At 40.4% G+C, this 11,077-nt stretch overlaps 1 non-coding gene across 1 annotated transcript; it reads right to left on the bottom strand.

Moving 5' to 3' along the window:
• Window positions 1-1,562: 1,562 nt before the first annotated feature.
• On the bottom strand, window positions 1,563-1,634 carry TRNAD-GUC (transfer RNA aspartic acid (anticodon GUC)). The gene has a single exon. It is a non-coding gene; the product is annotated as a tRNA-Asp (tRNA).
• Between the last annotated feature and the right edge of the window lie 9,443 nt (window positions 1,635-11,077).

Here is an 11,077-nt window from a genome sequence, read left to right as displayed (position 1 = left end):
ATAAGAAAAACCTTAAAAACACACATGTAAAAACAAAAATATAAAAACAAAAAAATCTTTTAAAGATAGATGTAAAAAAAGATTTGTGCAAAAAAAATGAAATTTTATGATAATAAAATCATAAAATTTATAACAATGAAAATACATTAACTTTGAAGTCCCAAATGCAATATATTCATATATTACTTGATAGAACTTATAACACAATCTATTCATATATTTTGCATCAAGTATTATCTATCAAAAACAAAAACATTTAAGGTCAAAGTTAAAGAATAAATACTTTAAAGTTAAATGTGGACAATTAATTTAAGACAGAAGTAGTATTAAGTTTCAGAAAAACATAAAATATTATTAATAAAAGGTCATTTCAAAAATAACTATCAAAACCGAAAACAAATTTCAAAACAGTTAAGAACTAATTGAACACATTTTAATCATAAAAAATCAAATTTTGATTTAATATAGATTTTAATCATTAATAAAAAGTCAAATTTAGGTTTTATATAGGCTGCCAAGGCCTATCTTTGATCATTAATTATATATTAATCCAAACCTAATCATGACCATTTTTTACTAGCATAATTCAGTCAAAATGTTCTCTTAACACCTCACACCCCAAACACCAGTGTTCTTAGTTATGGGATTTTTCGCAATTACTCTGAATGCATTCTTTCTATGTATAATAATACAACTTAACCTGAAAAGAAACAAGAACAACGATAACATGTTAGAATTCGTGATGATCGTGAAGCTGGAAGATAATATATTTAAAGTCAAAATCTATAAGTGATAGTGATATTGACTTTGCAGTAAATTACCCCATTCAGCTGAAATAACATCTTGTATTCCTTGCCTAATGCATTACCTACACAACAGAATTATGTTATCACTTCCTTTTTAACTTAATGGGTCTAGAGGACTTAATTCAGATGCAAAAAAGCAAGGCATACATAAAGGCTAACAACAATTTTTAACTGAAAATCTCTAGAAGAGCTAATAAGTTAATTAGAATTGAACATCACCCAATAAATTTAGGATTTAATCCATAAGCAATCATATCACTACTTTCAACTTGAAAAAAAAAATTCAAAAAGATCCCCATGTTTGCACAATGCGTCTAGGTTTTGTTCACCCACCTCCAAAGCATCATGAATCTACAACAAAAATATGAAAATTTGTAAGAACCAGGTCAATGTTAAATGGGACATAATTATCTTGTGCTTTTATAATAGCAACATACTCAAAAAACTGAGAAAAAATAATTACATTTAAGATGTTAAAAAGACCATGAGAAGGGTTAAATATTCATGTAAAATACAAATTACCTTAAACAATGCCAATGGTTTCGGTTTTATGAAACTATTTGAACAGTCTCCTTAAAAGTTTTCTACGCAAGCTGAATTTAAATACAAAATATAAATAATTAGAAAAAAGCCATCAGTAATTCTTAAACTGTTAAACATGAAGATATTTGAACAAACTCTGAAATGAATTACACCAATGGTCCAGAGTTGGTTGAAATCAACAATTTTCGAGGATCCAAAAAAAAAAAAGAGATACGCCGTTGCCGGGGATCGAACCCGGGTCACCCGCGTGACAGGCGGGAATACTTACCACTATACTACAACGACATGTTTTTGATTTGAATATTACAAGTAAATTCTTGACTTAGATTTTAACAATTCGTGACCTTTTGGATTTATGAATTGCAACCCAAGTACCATAGACGAATGAAAACAGTTGACAAACAATCATAGTATCAAAATCCAAATACTCCTTTTTGCTCTTCCTTAACTATGAGTCTCTCTACTCCCCTTACACATGTTGTTGTCCTTGGTTAATTCCTAATTAGGTACTCGTACTCTCACATGAATCTATGAAAGATCAATCGGTTAGAATTTAAACTTGTATTTATTACTAAATAATAATTATGTCAATGTACACCTCTAAACTAGTCAAGGGAGGTCAAAATTAGAAATTCAAACTCTGAATATTAATCAAGTAGTAATTAATCAGACAACCAATTAGGCAGTGTAAGAGAAAAGTAAAAAAGTGTGATGGAAAAACATATAAAAGCTCAAGTACTCGAAGTAGCGTATGAGGTTATATATCTCTTCACAATTGAGAGTTGCAATACCATTGGCTTTGTTGATTAGCATATGTTTTAATGTTTTATAAAAATCAAAACGTATATATTTTTAAAACATAGTTTTGACTAATTAGTACTTGGTACGGTACTACCTGACTTTGAATGGAAATTTAGATAAATTAACAAAAGCTAGGCTAAATGATCACAAAAAAAAAAAACTTGGCTTCACGAGCATCTTAGTAGTGCATAAATTCAGGTATATCTAAAAGCTTCCCAACCTAACCTGAATACCCGAATTGTAATTCAGTTCAGTTATCGGTTATATATTCATCATCAAAAAACCCGATCTACCCAAAATAAAAACCCGAACAACACCCCTTTGCTAATTTCATGTTTAATTTTGTATATTACATTCTGATCCTGCTTATTGTGTTAATGAAATATTTTAAATGTTTTCATTATTACATGATGTTATCTTTATAAATGACAACGGGAATAGGTGTGACGGTCAGAAGTGACGGACACAAATGACGGACAAAAGTGACGGACAGAAATACATGGCCCAATGTGCATGACCGAAATATATAGCTCACCCAAAATGTGTGTCCCTCACATTTTATTTCTATATTTAATTTTGTGTGTATATATATATATATATATATATATATATATATATATATATATATATATATATATATATATATATATATATATATATATATTTTGTTACTTGTCGATCAGAACGTGTTGGTTGAGCATATAAGAATATCTTGAGCTGAAAGATGATCACGATTCAAATTGATGAACAAACTTTCCACTTAATTAGGATGACAAGTAATTATATCTTATAAATAGCGAAGGTTTGCAGTCCGGAAGGGGGGCATAAAAACTCTAATACCTTACTTTCAGCTTTGATCCATTTCTCCCGGTTGAAAACTGACTTTACCATCGGAGTGTCATCTCGGGTGCCTACCCGAGATTGTTTTAGGTATCACTGGAGTCAAGTTGAACGAAGGACAGAACAAAGATCCATGACAAGTCTCTTTATCTCAACCGTCTCGAGAACCCATGTGTCAGGATGAATGGATTGGTTTCCTTTATTAACTTCATTGTTGCAATAAATATCAGAAAACAATTATTGCCAGGTGATATTTGTTGTTATGATTATGGTTTTGGGTAAAAAAAACTATAATATGTATTACTTTAGAACATTAGTGGAGGCTATCGGGAAAGATTTGACCCATATACATCTTAATTGCATTTATACTGAAAATCAAAATGTAAACTTTGTGATCTTGTAATCTTGGATATTTTTAGTATTTGTTTTTTATCAACATGAGCTAAAACACTTTATTTTAGGGAAATATGGATATTGTATAAAATTATGATTATAATGTTGTATATTTTTTCATAGCTTGGTTGAGTTTTATATATTGTTCTTAATGTTTTGTTTTATTGGCCATATTGCACTGAATTATTCCATCATCCTAATGAATCAATTATGTGTTAATGTGTGATCATAATTTTTGTAATTGTTTATTTCAAGTTAAATATAACTAATAATTTTGCCATATCATACTTGTATCTCATTTGAAAAGAATGTGTCATACACTTCTCTCTTCCTCCACCTTCATCTCTCCAAAAAAAACCCAAAACCACGACACCACCTGACATGCCCAACATCCTCACTGTCGTCAACTCTCCTTTTACTCACTTGATCAACATACTAGGTTTTAGTTTTTTACATTTTATTTTCCCAAGTTTGATTTTGATGTCTTATCCATGCATTATATTTGTCCCTGAAACTGTGTAATTATTAACCCAATCATACAAGATTTAAGCTTAATACTTGTAGATTGCTAAATCTGATTCTTTTTGTTAGGTTCAAGGCCAAAAAATGTTCTAAATATTAGAAAATTAATTATGTTAACAAAGCTCACGGGATGCTTAGGAGGAATCAAGGATTCTAACTATGGTTGTTGTTATAACAGGCAGTTTTTAATTCCTTTCTCTTATTTTGGATGTTTTTTAAAAGTTTTTAAATTGATAAAATATTACTAATTTGGTGAATATTGATTAGATTATGAAAAAACTCAGATACATGCCTTTAACTCAGAACATATAAGGCTATAAAAGTAATGATGGACCAAACAAATTACCTTCGGTTGGAGTCCATGCTGATTTATTTCTCCCTTTTTAGTTTGATTTATTTTACCTTTAAAAATATCACTGAACTATAGCAATTCTTTCAGTTTTGAATCTTATTAGATTGTTTGTATTCTTCTTATAGCCTAGTGAATCATCCCGGATTAACTCAAAAAAAAAACTTCTTGAAAGAAGTTATAGCCAAAATAGGGTTTGTGAATAAAAAGAAAGAGAAATATATATTTCTATTGTCATAGGCTAACCTTTTGTTCATTTGAATTATTGTTGTCTTATGTATTTTGTAAAAGCATAAAATAATTATAGATTTAAGATATTGTGGCATCAAACCATCTTGCCCCAGTTGAATATAGTTGTAGTATGGAAGATGCAAGTGTAAAATAGGAGACAAATTAACCATCCTGGCACATAATGTGGTGTGAATGTTCAGTAACATATGTAAAGGTTTGTGGCACTTATTCAATTTCATATAATTTATTTAAACACTCCATATATGTTGTTTATATAGTTTACATTCAAACATCGTTTCTTATCAATGTAACTTTTTTTTTTCAATTTTAAAATGTATATTAATATAATTAATTTTCTGATTTTTCTGCATGAATTGATTTGTACATACCGATGTGTATTGATTTATTTATACCTAAAGGTAGTCATAGTATTTTGATAAAGAAAAGGTTGTTAAAAACTTAATTTAAATATTCTTATACGTACTTAAAACAGGTTATGTGAACAAAATCTAATAAATAAGAGCTAAATATTCTATAAGTGATCTTGGATAGTTTCTACATGAATCCTAAAGCAACCCAAACCCATACAACAAATGTAAAACTGTAGCACCTGGTTCCTAGTACGTAAATCTTATTTGAGTATTTCTCTTCTTTTAGCCTTGGACTCGGCGAGTCATAGGTCCGACTCGCCGAGTAGATGCGGGACCCAGGACACGTTTAAGTTGGCGACTCGGCGAGTCCATATCCTGGACTCGGCGAGTCACAGCTGTTGGATGAAACCCTAAGTTTCAGGGGTTTGCACCCTATTTAAACAACATATCTGCCTCAAGCCAGCCCCCATTCACCCCCCCCCCCCCCAGAGCTTCCAACCCTCGTTCTAAGTTGTTCATTTAGAGTTTGAAGCAATTATTGTGTGATCTTGAAGGTTTTGAGGCAAAAGGGAAGTAGATCAAGAGGAAGGGAAGGAATCCAAGCATCTTTGTGCTCTCTCAGCAGTTCCTTTGAGGTATAACCTGTTTTCCCCATGTTTCTATGCTTATTACTTCATTTAAGTCATTCTTGAGCCAATCCCCAAGCTTGTATGTGCAATATAAGTTGTAATAAGTTGATTGGCCTCTAGATCTAGGTAAGATTGAGCTCCAGGAGCTCAGATCTGTTACCTTTATGGACCCATGTTGCTTGTTCACCCTAGATCTACCCTTTTGAGGCATTTTGAGCCCTAAAGTCCGTATTGGTGAATATCTACACGTAAAGTTGGAAACTTTACGTGTGATTCGTGTTCTAGGAGTCCAGATCTGTGAATGGCATGGACTGGAATCGAGCAAATCTGTGTATTTAGTGGGTGCATGGCAACGACTCGACGAGTCGTTCATGTGACTCGGCGAGTCTGTTCGCGAGTCTCCGAGTTTGTCCCCTTTTCGTAGTGTCGAGTGAACAGTGAGTCACGGGGTGTGACGTAGTGAGTCGGAAGCTGAACTCATCTATGGAGGAACTCGGCGAGTCAATGCCCTGACTCGGCGAGTTCAAGGCAATCTCCTTAGATCAAGAACAGACTCGGCGAGTTGTTCATACAACTCGGCGAGTCAAAGCAGCAAGTGTTCTTCGGATGAAGATGAACTCGACGAGTTGTTCATACAACTCGGCGAGTAGGATAAAGGACTTGAATATCAGTTTAGAAGGAGAACTCGTCGAGTCGTCGCCTAACCCGACGAGTAGAAACGAGATTCAGGACAATCGTTTGGGTAGGGACTCGGCGAGTTGGAAAGCCAACTCGACGAGTCGGGTCAACTAAAAGTTGACTCTGACTTTGACTTAGGGCATGATCGGGGGTAAAATGGTCATTTTACCCAAAGGTCAGTTAGCAGTGTTTGATTGAGTATGTTGTGGGAATTGCAGCCGGAGGATTTCCAGAGCAGCAGCAGCAGCAGTAGACAGTCAGTTCCCAATCAGATCAGCAGCTACTTCGAGGTGAGTTACCTTCCAGTAGCGGTGGGTCTACGGCCACAATGCCGGCCCACCAGTAGGAGTCGTATGTTAGATGATTGTCTTTGTGATGTCATCTAGGTTTGCTACTACCTGATATGTTATATGCTAGCATGATATGTTATATGAGATAGAAGTAGAGATCGGTTGATAGGACCGAAGGGTAGTTCAGACACCCCAGAAATGTCTGACAGTACGTGATGATATGTTTGCATGTTGGCTTGGTATGTTATATGCGATAAGGTAGTAAGAGGGGACTAGTCCCCGAGGATCGGTTGTTAGGACCGACGGGTAGTCAGCACCCCAGAATGGCTTGACATGGGTAGTCAGCACCCCAAAATGGCTTGACACGGGTAGTCAGCACCCCAGAATGGCTTGACACGGGTAGGACGGCACCCCAGAATGGCCGTATCGGGTAGTCAGGCACCCCAGAATGGCCTGGCAGTATGTATGTTATCTGTTTGTATGGTATGTGGTATGATGGGGGAACTCACTAAGCTTTGTGCTTACGGTTTTCAGTTTTGATTTCAGGTACCTCCTCAGCTAGGGGAAAGGAGCCGGCGCGGTAGCAGCATGTCACACACACACTCTCTGGTTTCCGCATTTACGAGATTCTCTGGGATTTATACTCTGATATTTTGATTGGTTGTATGATTTGGCTTTTATACATGGTTTACGTTGTGTCATGGTTTGATCAAACAATGTTTTTAATTATTAATGTTTTCTAAAGTAATGTTTTAAAACGAAATTTTTGGACGTGAAAATCGGGTCGTTACAAGTTGGTATCAGAGCCCTGGTTTGAGGGATTCAGACACACCTTCGGGGGTGTCTGAACTCAAATCGAGGGATTAAAATATTTTCTAAAAGAAAATGTTTTCTAAAAATTGAGAAAAGAGTTTCGAGAAAGAACGAAGTGTGTGATGTGCGCGACCGACCGAGCTCAAGTAAGTATTCCCCAAAGTACCCATACAAGTTTATGTTATGTTTATCAGCTTTGGTAGAACAGCATGCTAGAATAGGACTAAGGATCTAGGAGGGATGCCTTATGTGCCTGCTTTATGTGTTTCAGTTGTATGAGAATTGCATGCTAGTTATTGAGTAGACAGCAAGTAGGATAGCCTGATTAGGTTGTGCCTGATAGTATGAGTTTAGCACTTTATGCTAGTACAGTTCCTGTAAGCAGATAGAGTTGATTGAGATTGTTACCCTTGTCTGAATGCTGCCTACTTCGTGCTATGTGGGACTATGAATAATGGAAGTTAGCCATTAGGCGAATATGTCACGTCACAAATGATCAGGGTTGAATAATCTTAGAGTGCCAGATTTGATCCTACTGCACAACTCTTGTTTGAGTCCACCCGTTGTAGGATGAGTCGAGTACTCGAAGGATTATCTGAGCCTCGTCATGTGTGATGGTATTCGGGTAATGGCTAATTGGCATTACAAGGAGGTCTACAACAGCTGAGGACTAGAGCGAGTGGAGTCAGAGATTTCCCTAGGGGGAGCCTAGGATGAGTATAGTAGTGATCAGCCATAGTGAAAGGGATCTGGTGGAGTCGAGACAGTCCTTGAAGATGGTACGGATAGATGTAGAAGGTAGTATCGGCCCGTACTACTGAAAGCAGAGGATCCGTACCCAAACCAAGGAAGGCCAAGATAAGACCAGGGAACTTGTAGGTAGCAGTGATCCCTCAGGAAGTATCAGTATCTCTAATGTTTGTTGTGATGTATTGCAGAATGGTGGTACTTCGATCGAGGCCGGTAGATGGCGGTTCAGGAGAGGGGTCAGGTTCGGGATCAGGTTCCGAGCCGGTAGATAAGGGACTACGCGAGTTCATCGCGTCAGAGATCACCAGAGGCATCCTTGAGTCGACCCCCATCCTCTTTGGGTCGATCAAGGAAGGGATCATGGAGTTGATGGAGGATCGCCTTCGGGCATTCCGGAGTGATATGGCATCTAGCCAGTCGGGATCTCGCACACTGTCCTTCAAGGACTTCAGGGGCAGTGGTGCGCCGGATTTCCATGGGGTGAAGGACCCCATTGCTACCAGGCGATGGATTGCAGACATTGAGTCTGCATAGTTGACTAGCTTCTGCCCCGAGGGGTCGAAGGTGAGGTATGCAACAGGGTGTTTACGGGACCGAGCCCGGGATTGGTGGGAGTCAGTGGGTGACTCGTTGGGAGCCGCAGCTATCGAGGCTATGACCTGGTCGGACTTTGTGACCAGGTTCAGGGCAGAGTTTGCGCCGACTGTCGAGCTTCAGCAGCTGGCCAGGGAGTTTCTAGACATGAGACAGACGACGGAGACTGTGGCGGAGATCACCACCAAGTTCCGGGAGAGGGCTTTGTTGGTGCCCCAATATGCTGGTGACGAGGATATGAGGAGGACCCATTATCATGATATGCTACGAGCTGACATCCGGGAGCATGTTAGCTTTTCGGCTTGCCCTACCTTGGACTTTATGATTGCCAGGGCGAGGGAGAGGGAGATAGATTTGGAGCACATCCGGAAACGGAAATCAGAGGAGGGTCAGACAGGAGGGGCTTCGGGGAAGAAGCCCAAGGGATCAGATGGTAGGCCGAAAGGCCAGTCAGGACCGAGCCGCTGCAGGAAATGCGGCAGGCCGCACGAGGGGGCGTGCAGGATGGGATCATCAGGCTGCTGCAAGTGCGGCAAGTCTGGGCACATCAGCAGGGATTGCACTGCTCCGGCAGCAGTTATTCAGACATCAGAGTTGCTGTGTTTCCACTGCAACCAGAGGGGCCACAAGAAGGCCAATTGCCCCCAGTTGACAGTTTCAGCGCCGGTGAAGGCGCCAGCTCCAGCGACCCTGCGGATCACGGATGGCCGGCAGGGCAAGGTAGAGGCTCCAGTGGTGAGGAGTCGAGCATTTCAGCTGACTACCGAGGAGGCACGCGCCGCACCCGATGTGGTGACGGGTATGATTCTTTCCCTCTATCTTATTTTTATGATGTTATGTTATTGATATGTGCTCCGTATGTATATGTATGCATTAGGATCGTTCCATGTGAACGGCCTTCCAGTTCAGGTGTTGTTCGACTCGGGTGCGTCCCGATCATTTGTTTCCCTTGCGCTTAGCAAGAAGTTTCATGAGTCATCGGGCGAGTTAGATTGCCCTTTGGAGGTGGAGATTGTTGATGATCGATCGGTGCGAGCATCGATGGTATTTCGAGATTGCGTGTTGCGTTTGTTTGAGGAGCGCTACTTGGTAGATTTGGTTCCCATTCCGCTGCGTGGGAACAAGGTGATTATAGGCATGGATTGGCTGAGCCCTAATGGGGCATTGATAGATTGCGCGCAGCAACTGTTGCGAGTCAGGACCCCAGGTGGGGGAGAGTTAGTGATTCATGGCGAGAGGCCACCTTGCGGACCCACTGTATGTTCAGCAGCGAGGGCTAGGCGCTATCTTTAGCAGGGATGCGCAGGATATGTCGCGTATGTGATGGATACCCGGGAGGCGGGTAAGGCGACAGTGAGCGAGGTTCCGGTGGTTCGATATTTTGAAGATGTTTTCCCGGAGGAGCTTCCTGGGATACCCCCGGAGCGACAGGTGGAGTTCAGGATTGATCTTGTTCCTGGTGTGGCCCCGATAGCCAAGGCACCATATCGGTTGGCTCCTCCTGAGATGCAGGAGTTGTCTACACAGCTGCAGGAGCTGTTAGACAAGGGATTCATTCGACCGAGTAGTTCACCCTGGGGAGCCCCGATTTTGTTCATGAAGAAAAAGGACGGGTCGCATCGGATGTGTATAGATTACCGGGAGTTGAACAAGGTAACGGTGAAGAACCGTTACCCGCTCCCGAGGATTGATGACCTCTTTGACTAGCTTCAGGGAGCATCTTGGTTCTCCAAGATTGATTTGCGTTCGGGTTATCATCAGATGAGGGTCAGGGAGGAGGATACGCAGAAGACCGCGTTTCGGACGCGCTATGGCCACTATGAGTTTGTGGTGATGCCGTTTGGGCTCACCAATGCTCCTGCCGCGTTCATGGACCTCATGAACCGCGTATGCAGACCGATGCTGGATCGGTCTGTGATAGTCTTTATCGATGACATCTTGGTTTATTCCAAGACTCAGGAGGAGCATGAGGAGCATCTGAGAGAGGTGTTGGAGACCCTGAGGAGGGAGAGCTTGTATGCCAAGTTCTCCAAGTGTGAGTTTTGGTTGCGCGAGGTGCAATTTCTCGGACACCTTGTCAACCAGGACGGGATTCTGGTCGATCCGGACAAGGTCGAGGCCGTGATGAGATGGGAGGTTCCGAAGTCTCCATCTGAGATTCGGAGTTTCCTGGGATTAGCAGGCTACTATCGGAGATTTATTCAGGATTTCTCCAAGATAGCCGTACCCCTGACGCGACTGACGAAGAAAGTCGTGGTCTTCCGGTGGGGACCCGAGCAGCAGGCTGCGTTTGAGACACTGAGACAGAGACTGTGCGAGGCGCCAATCTTAGCCCTGCCAGATGGCGTAGAGGATTTTGTGGTATATTACGACGCGTCCATTTCTGGGTTGGGCGCGGTACTGATGCAGAAGGGGCATGTCATTGCCTACGCTTCGAGGCAACTCAAGCCTCATGAGGCGAACTACC

The sequence above is a fragment of the Lactuca serriola genome, chromosome 7 (genome assembly GCF_051521515.1).
Source record: "Lactuca serriola cultivar US96UC23 chromosome 7, Lser_US96UC23_V15, whole genome shotgun sequence".
Taxonomy (NCBI): domain Eukaryota; kingdom Viridiplantae; phylum Streptophyta; class Magnoliopsida; order Asterales; family Asteraceae; genus Lactuca; species Lactuca serriola.
This window is presented reverse-complemented; position numbering and strand designations above follow the sequence as displayed.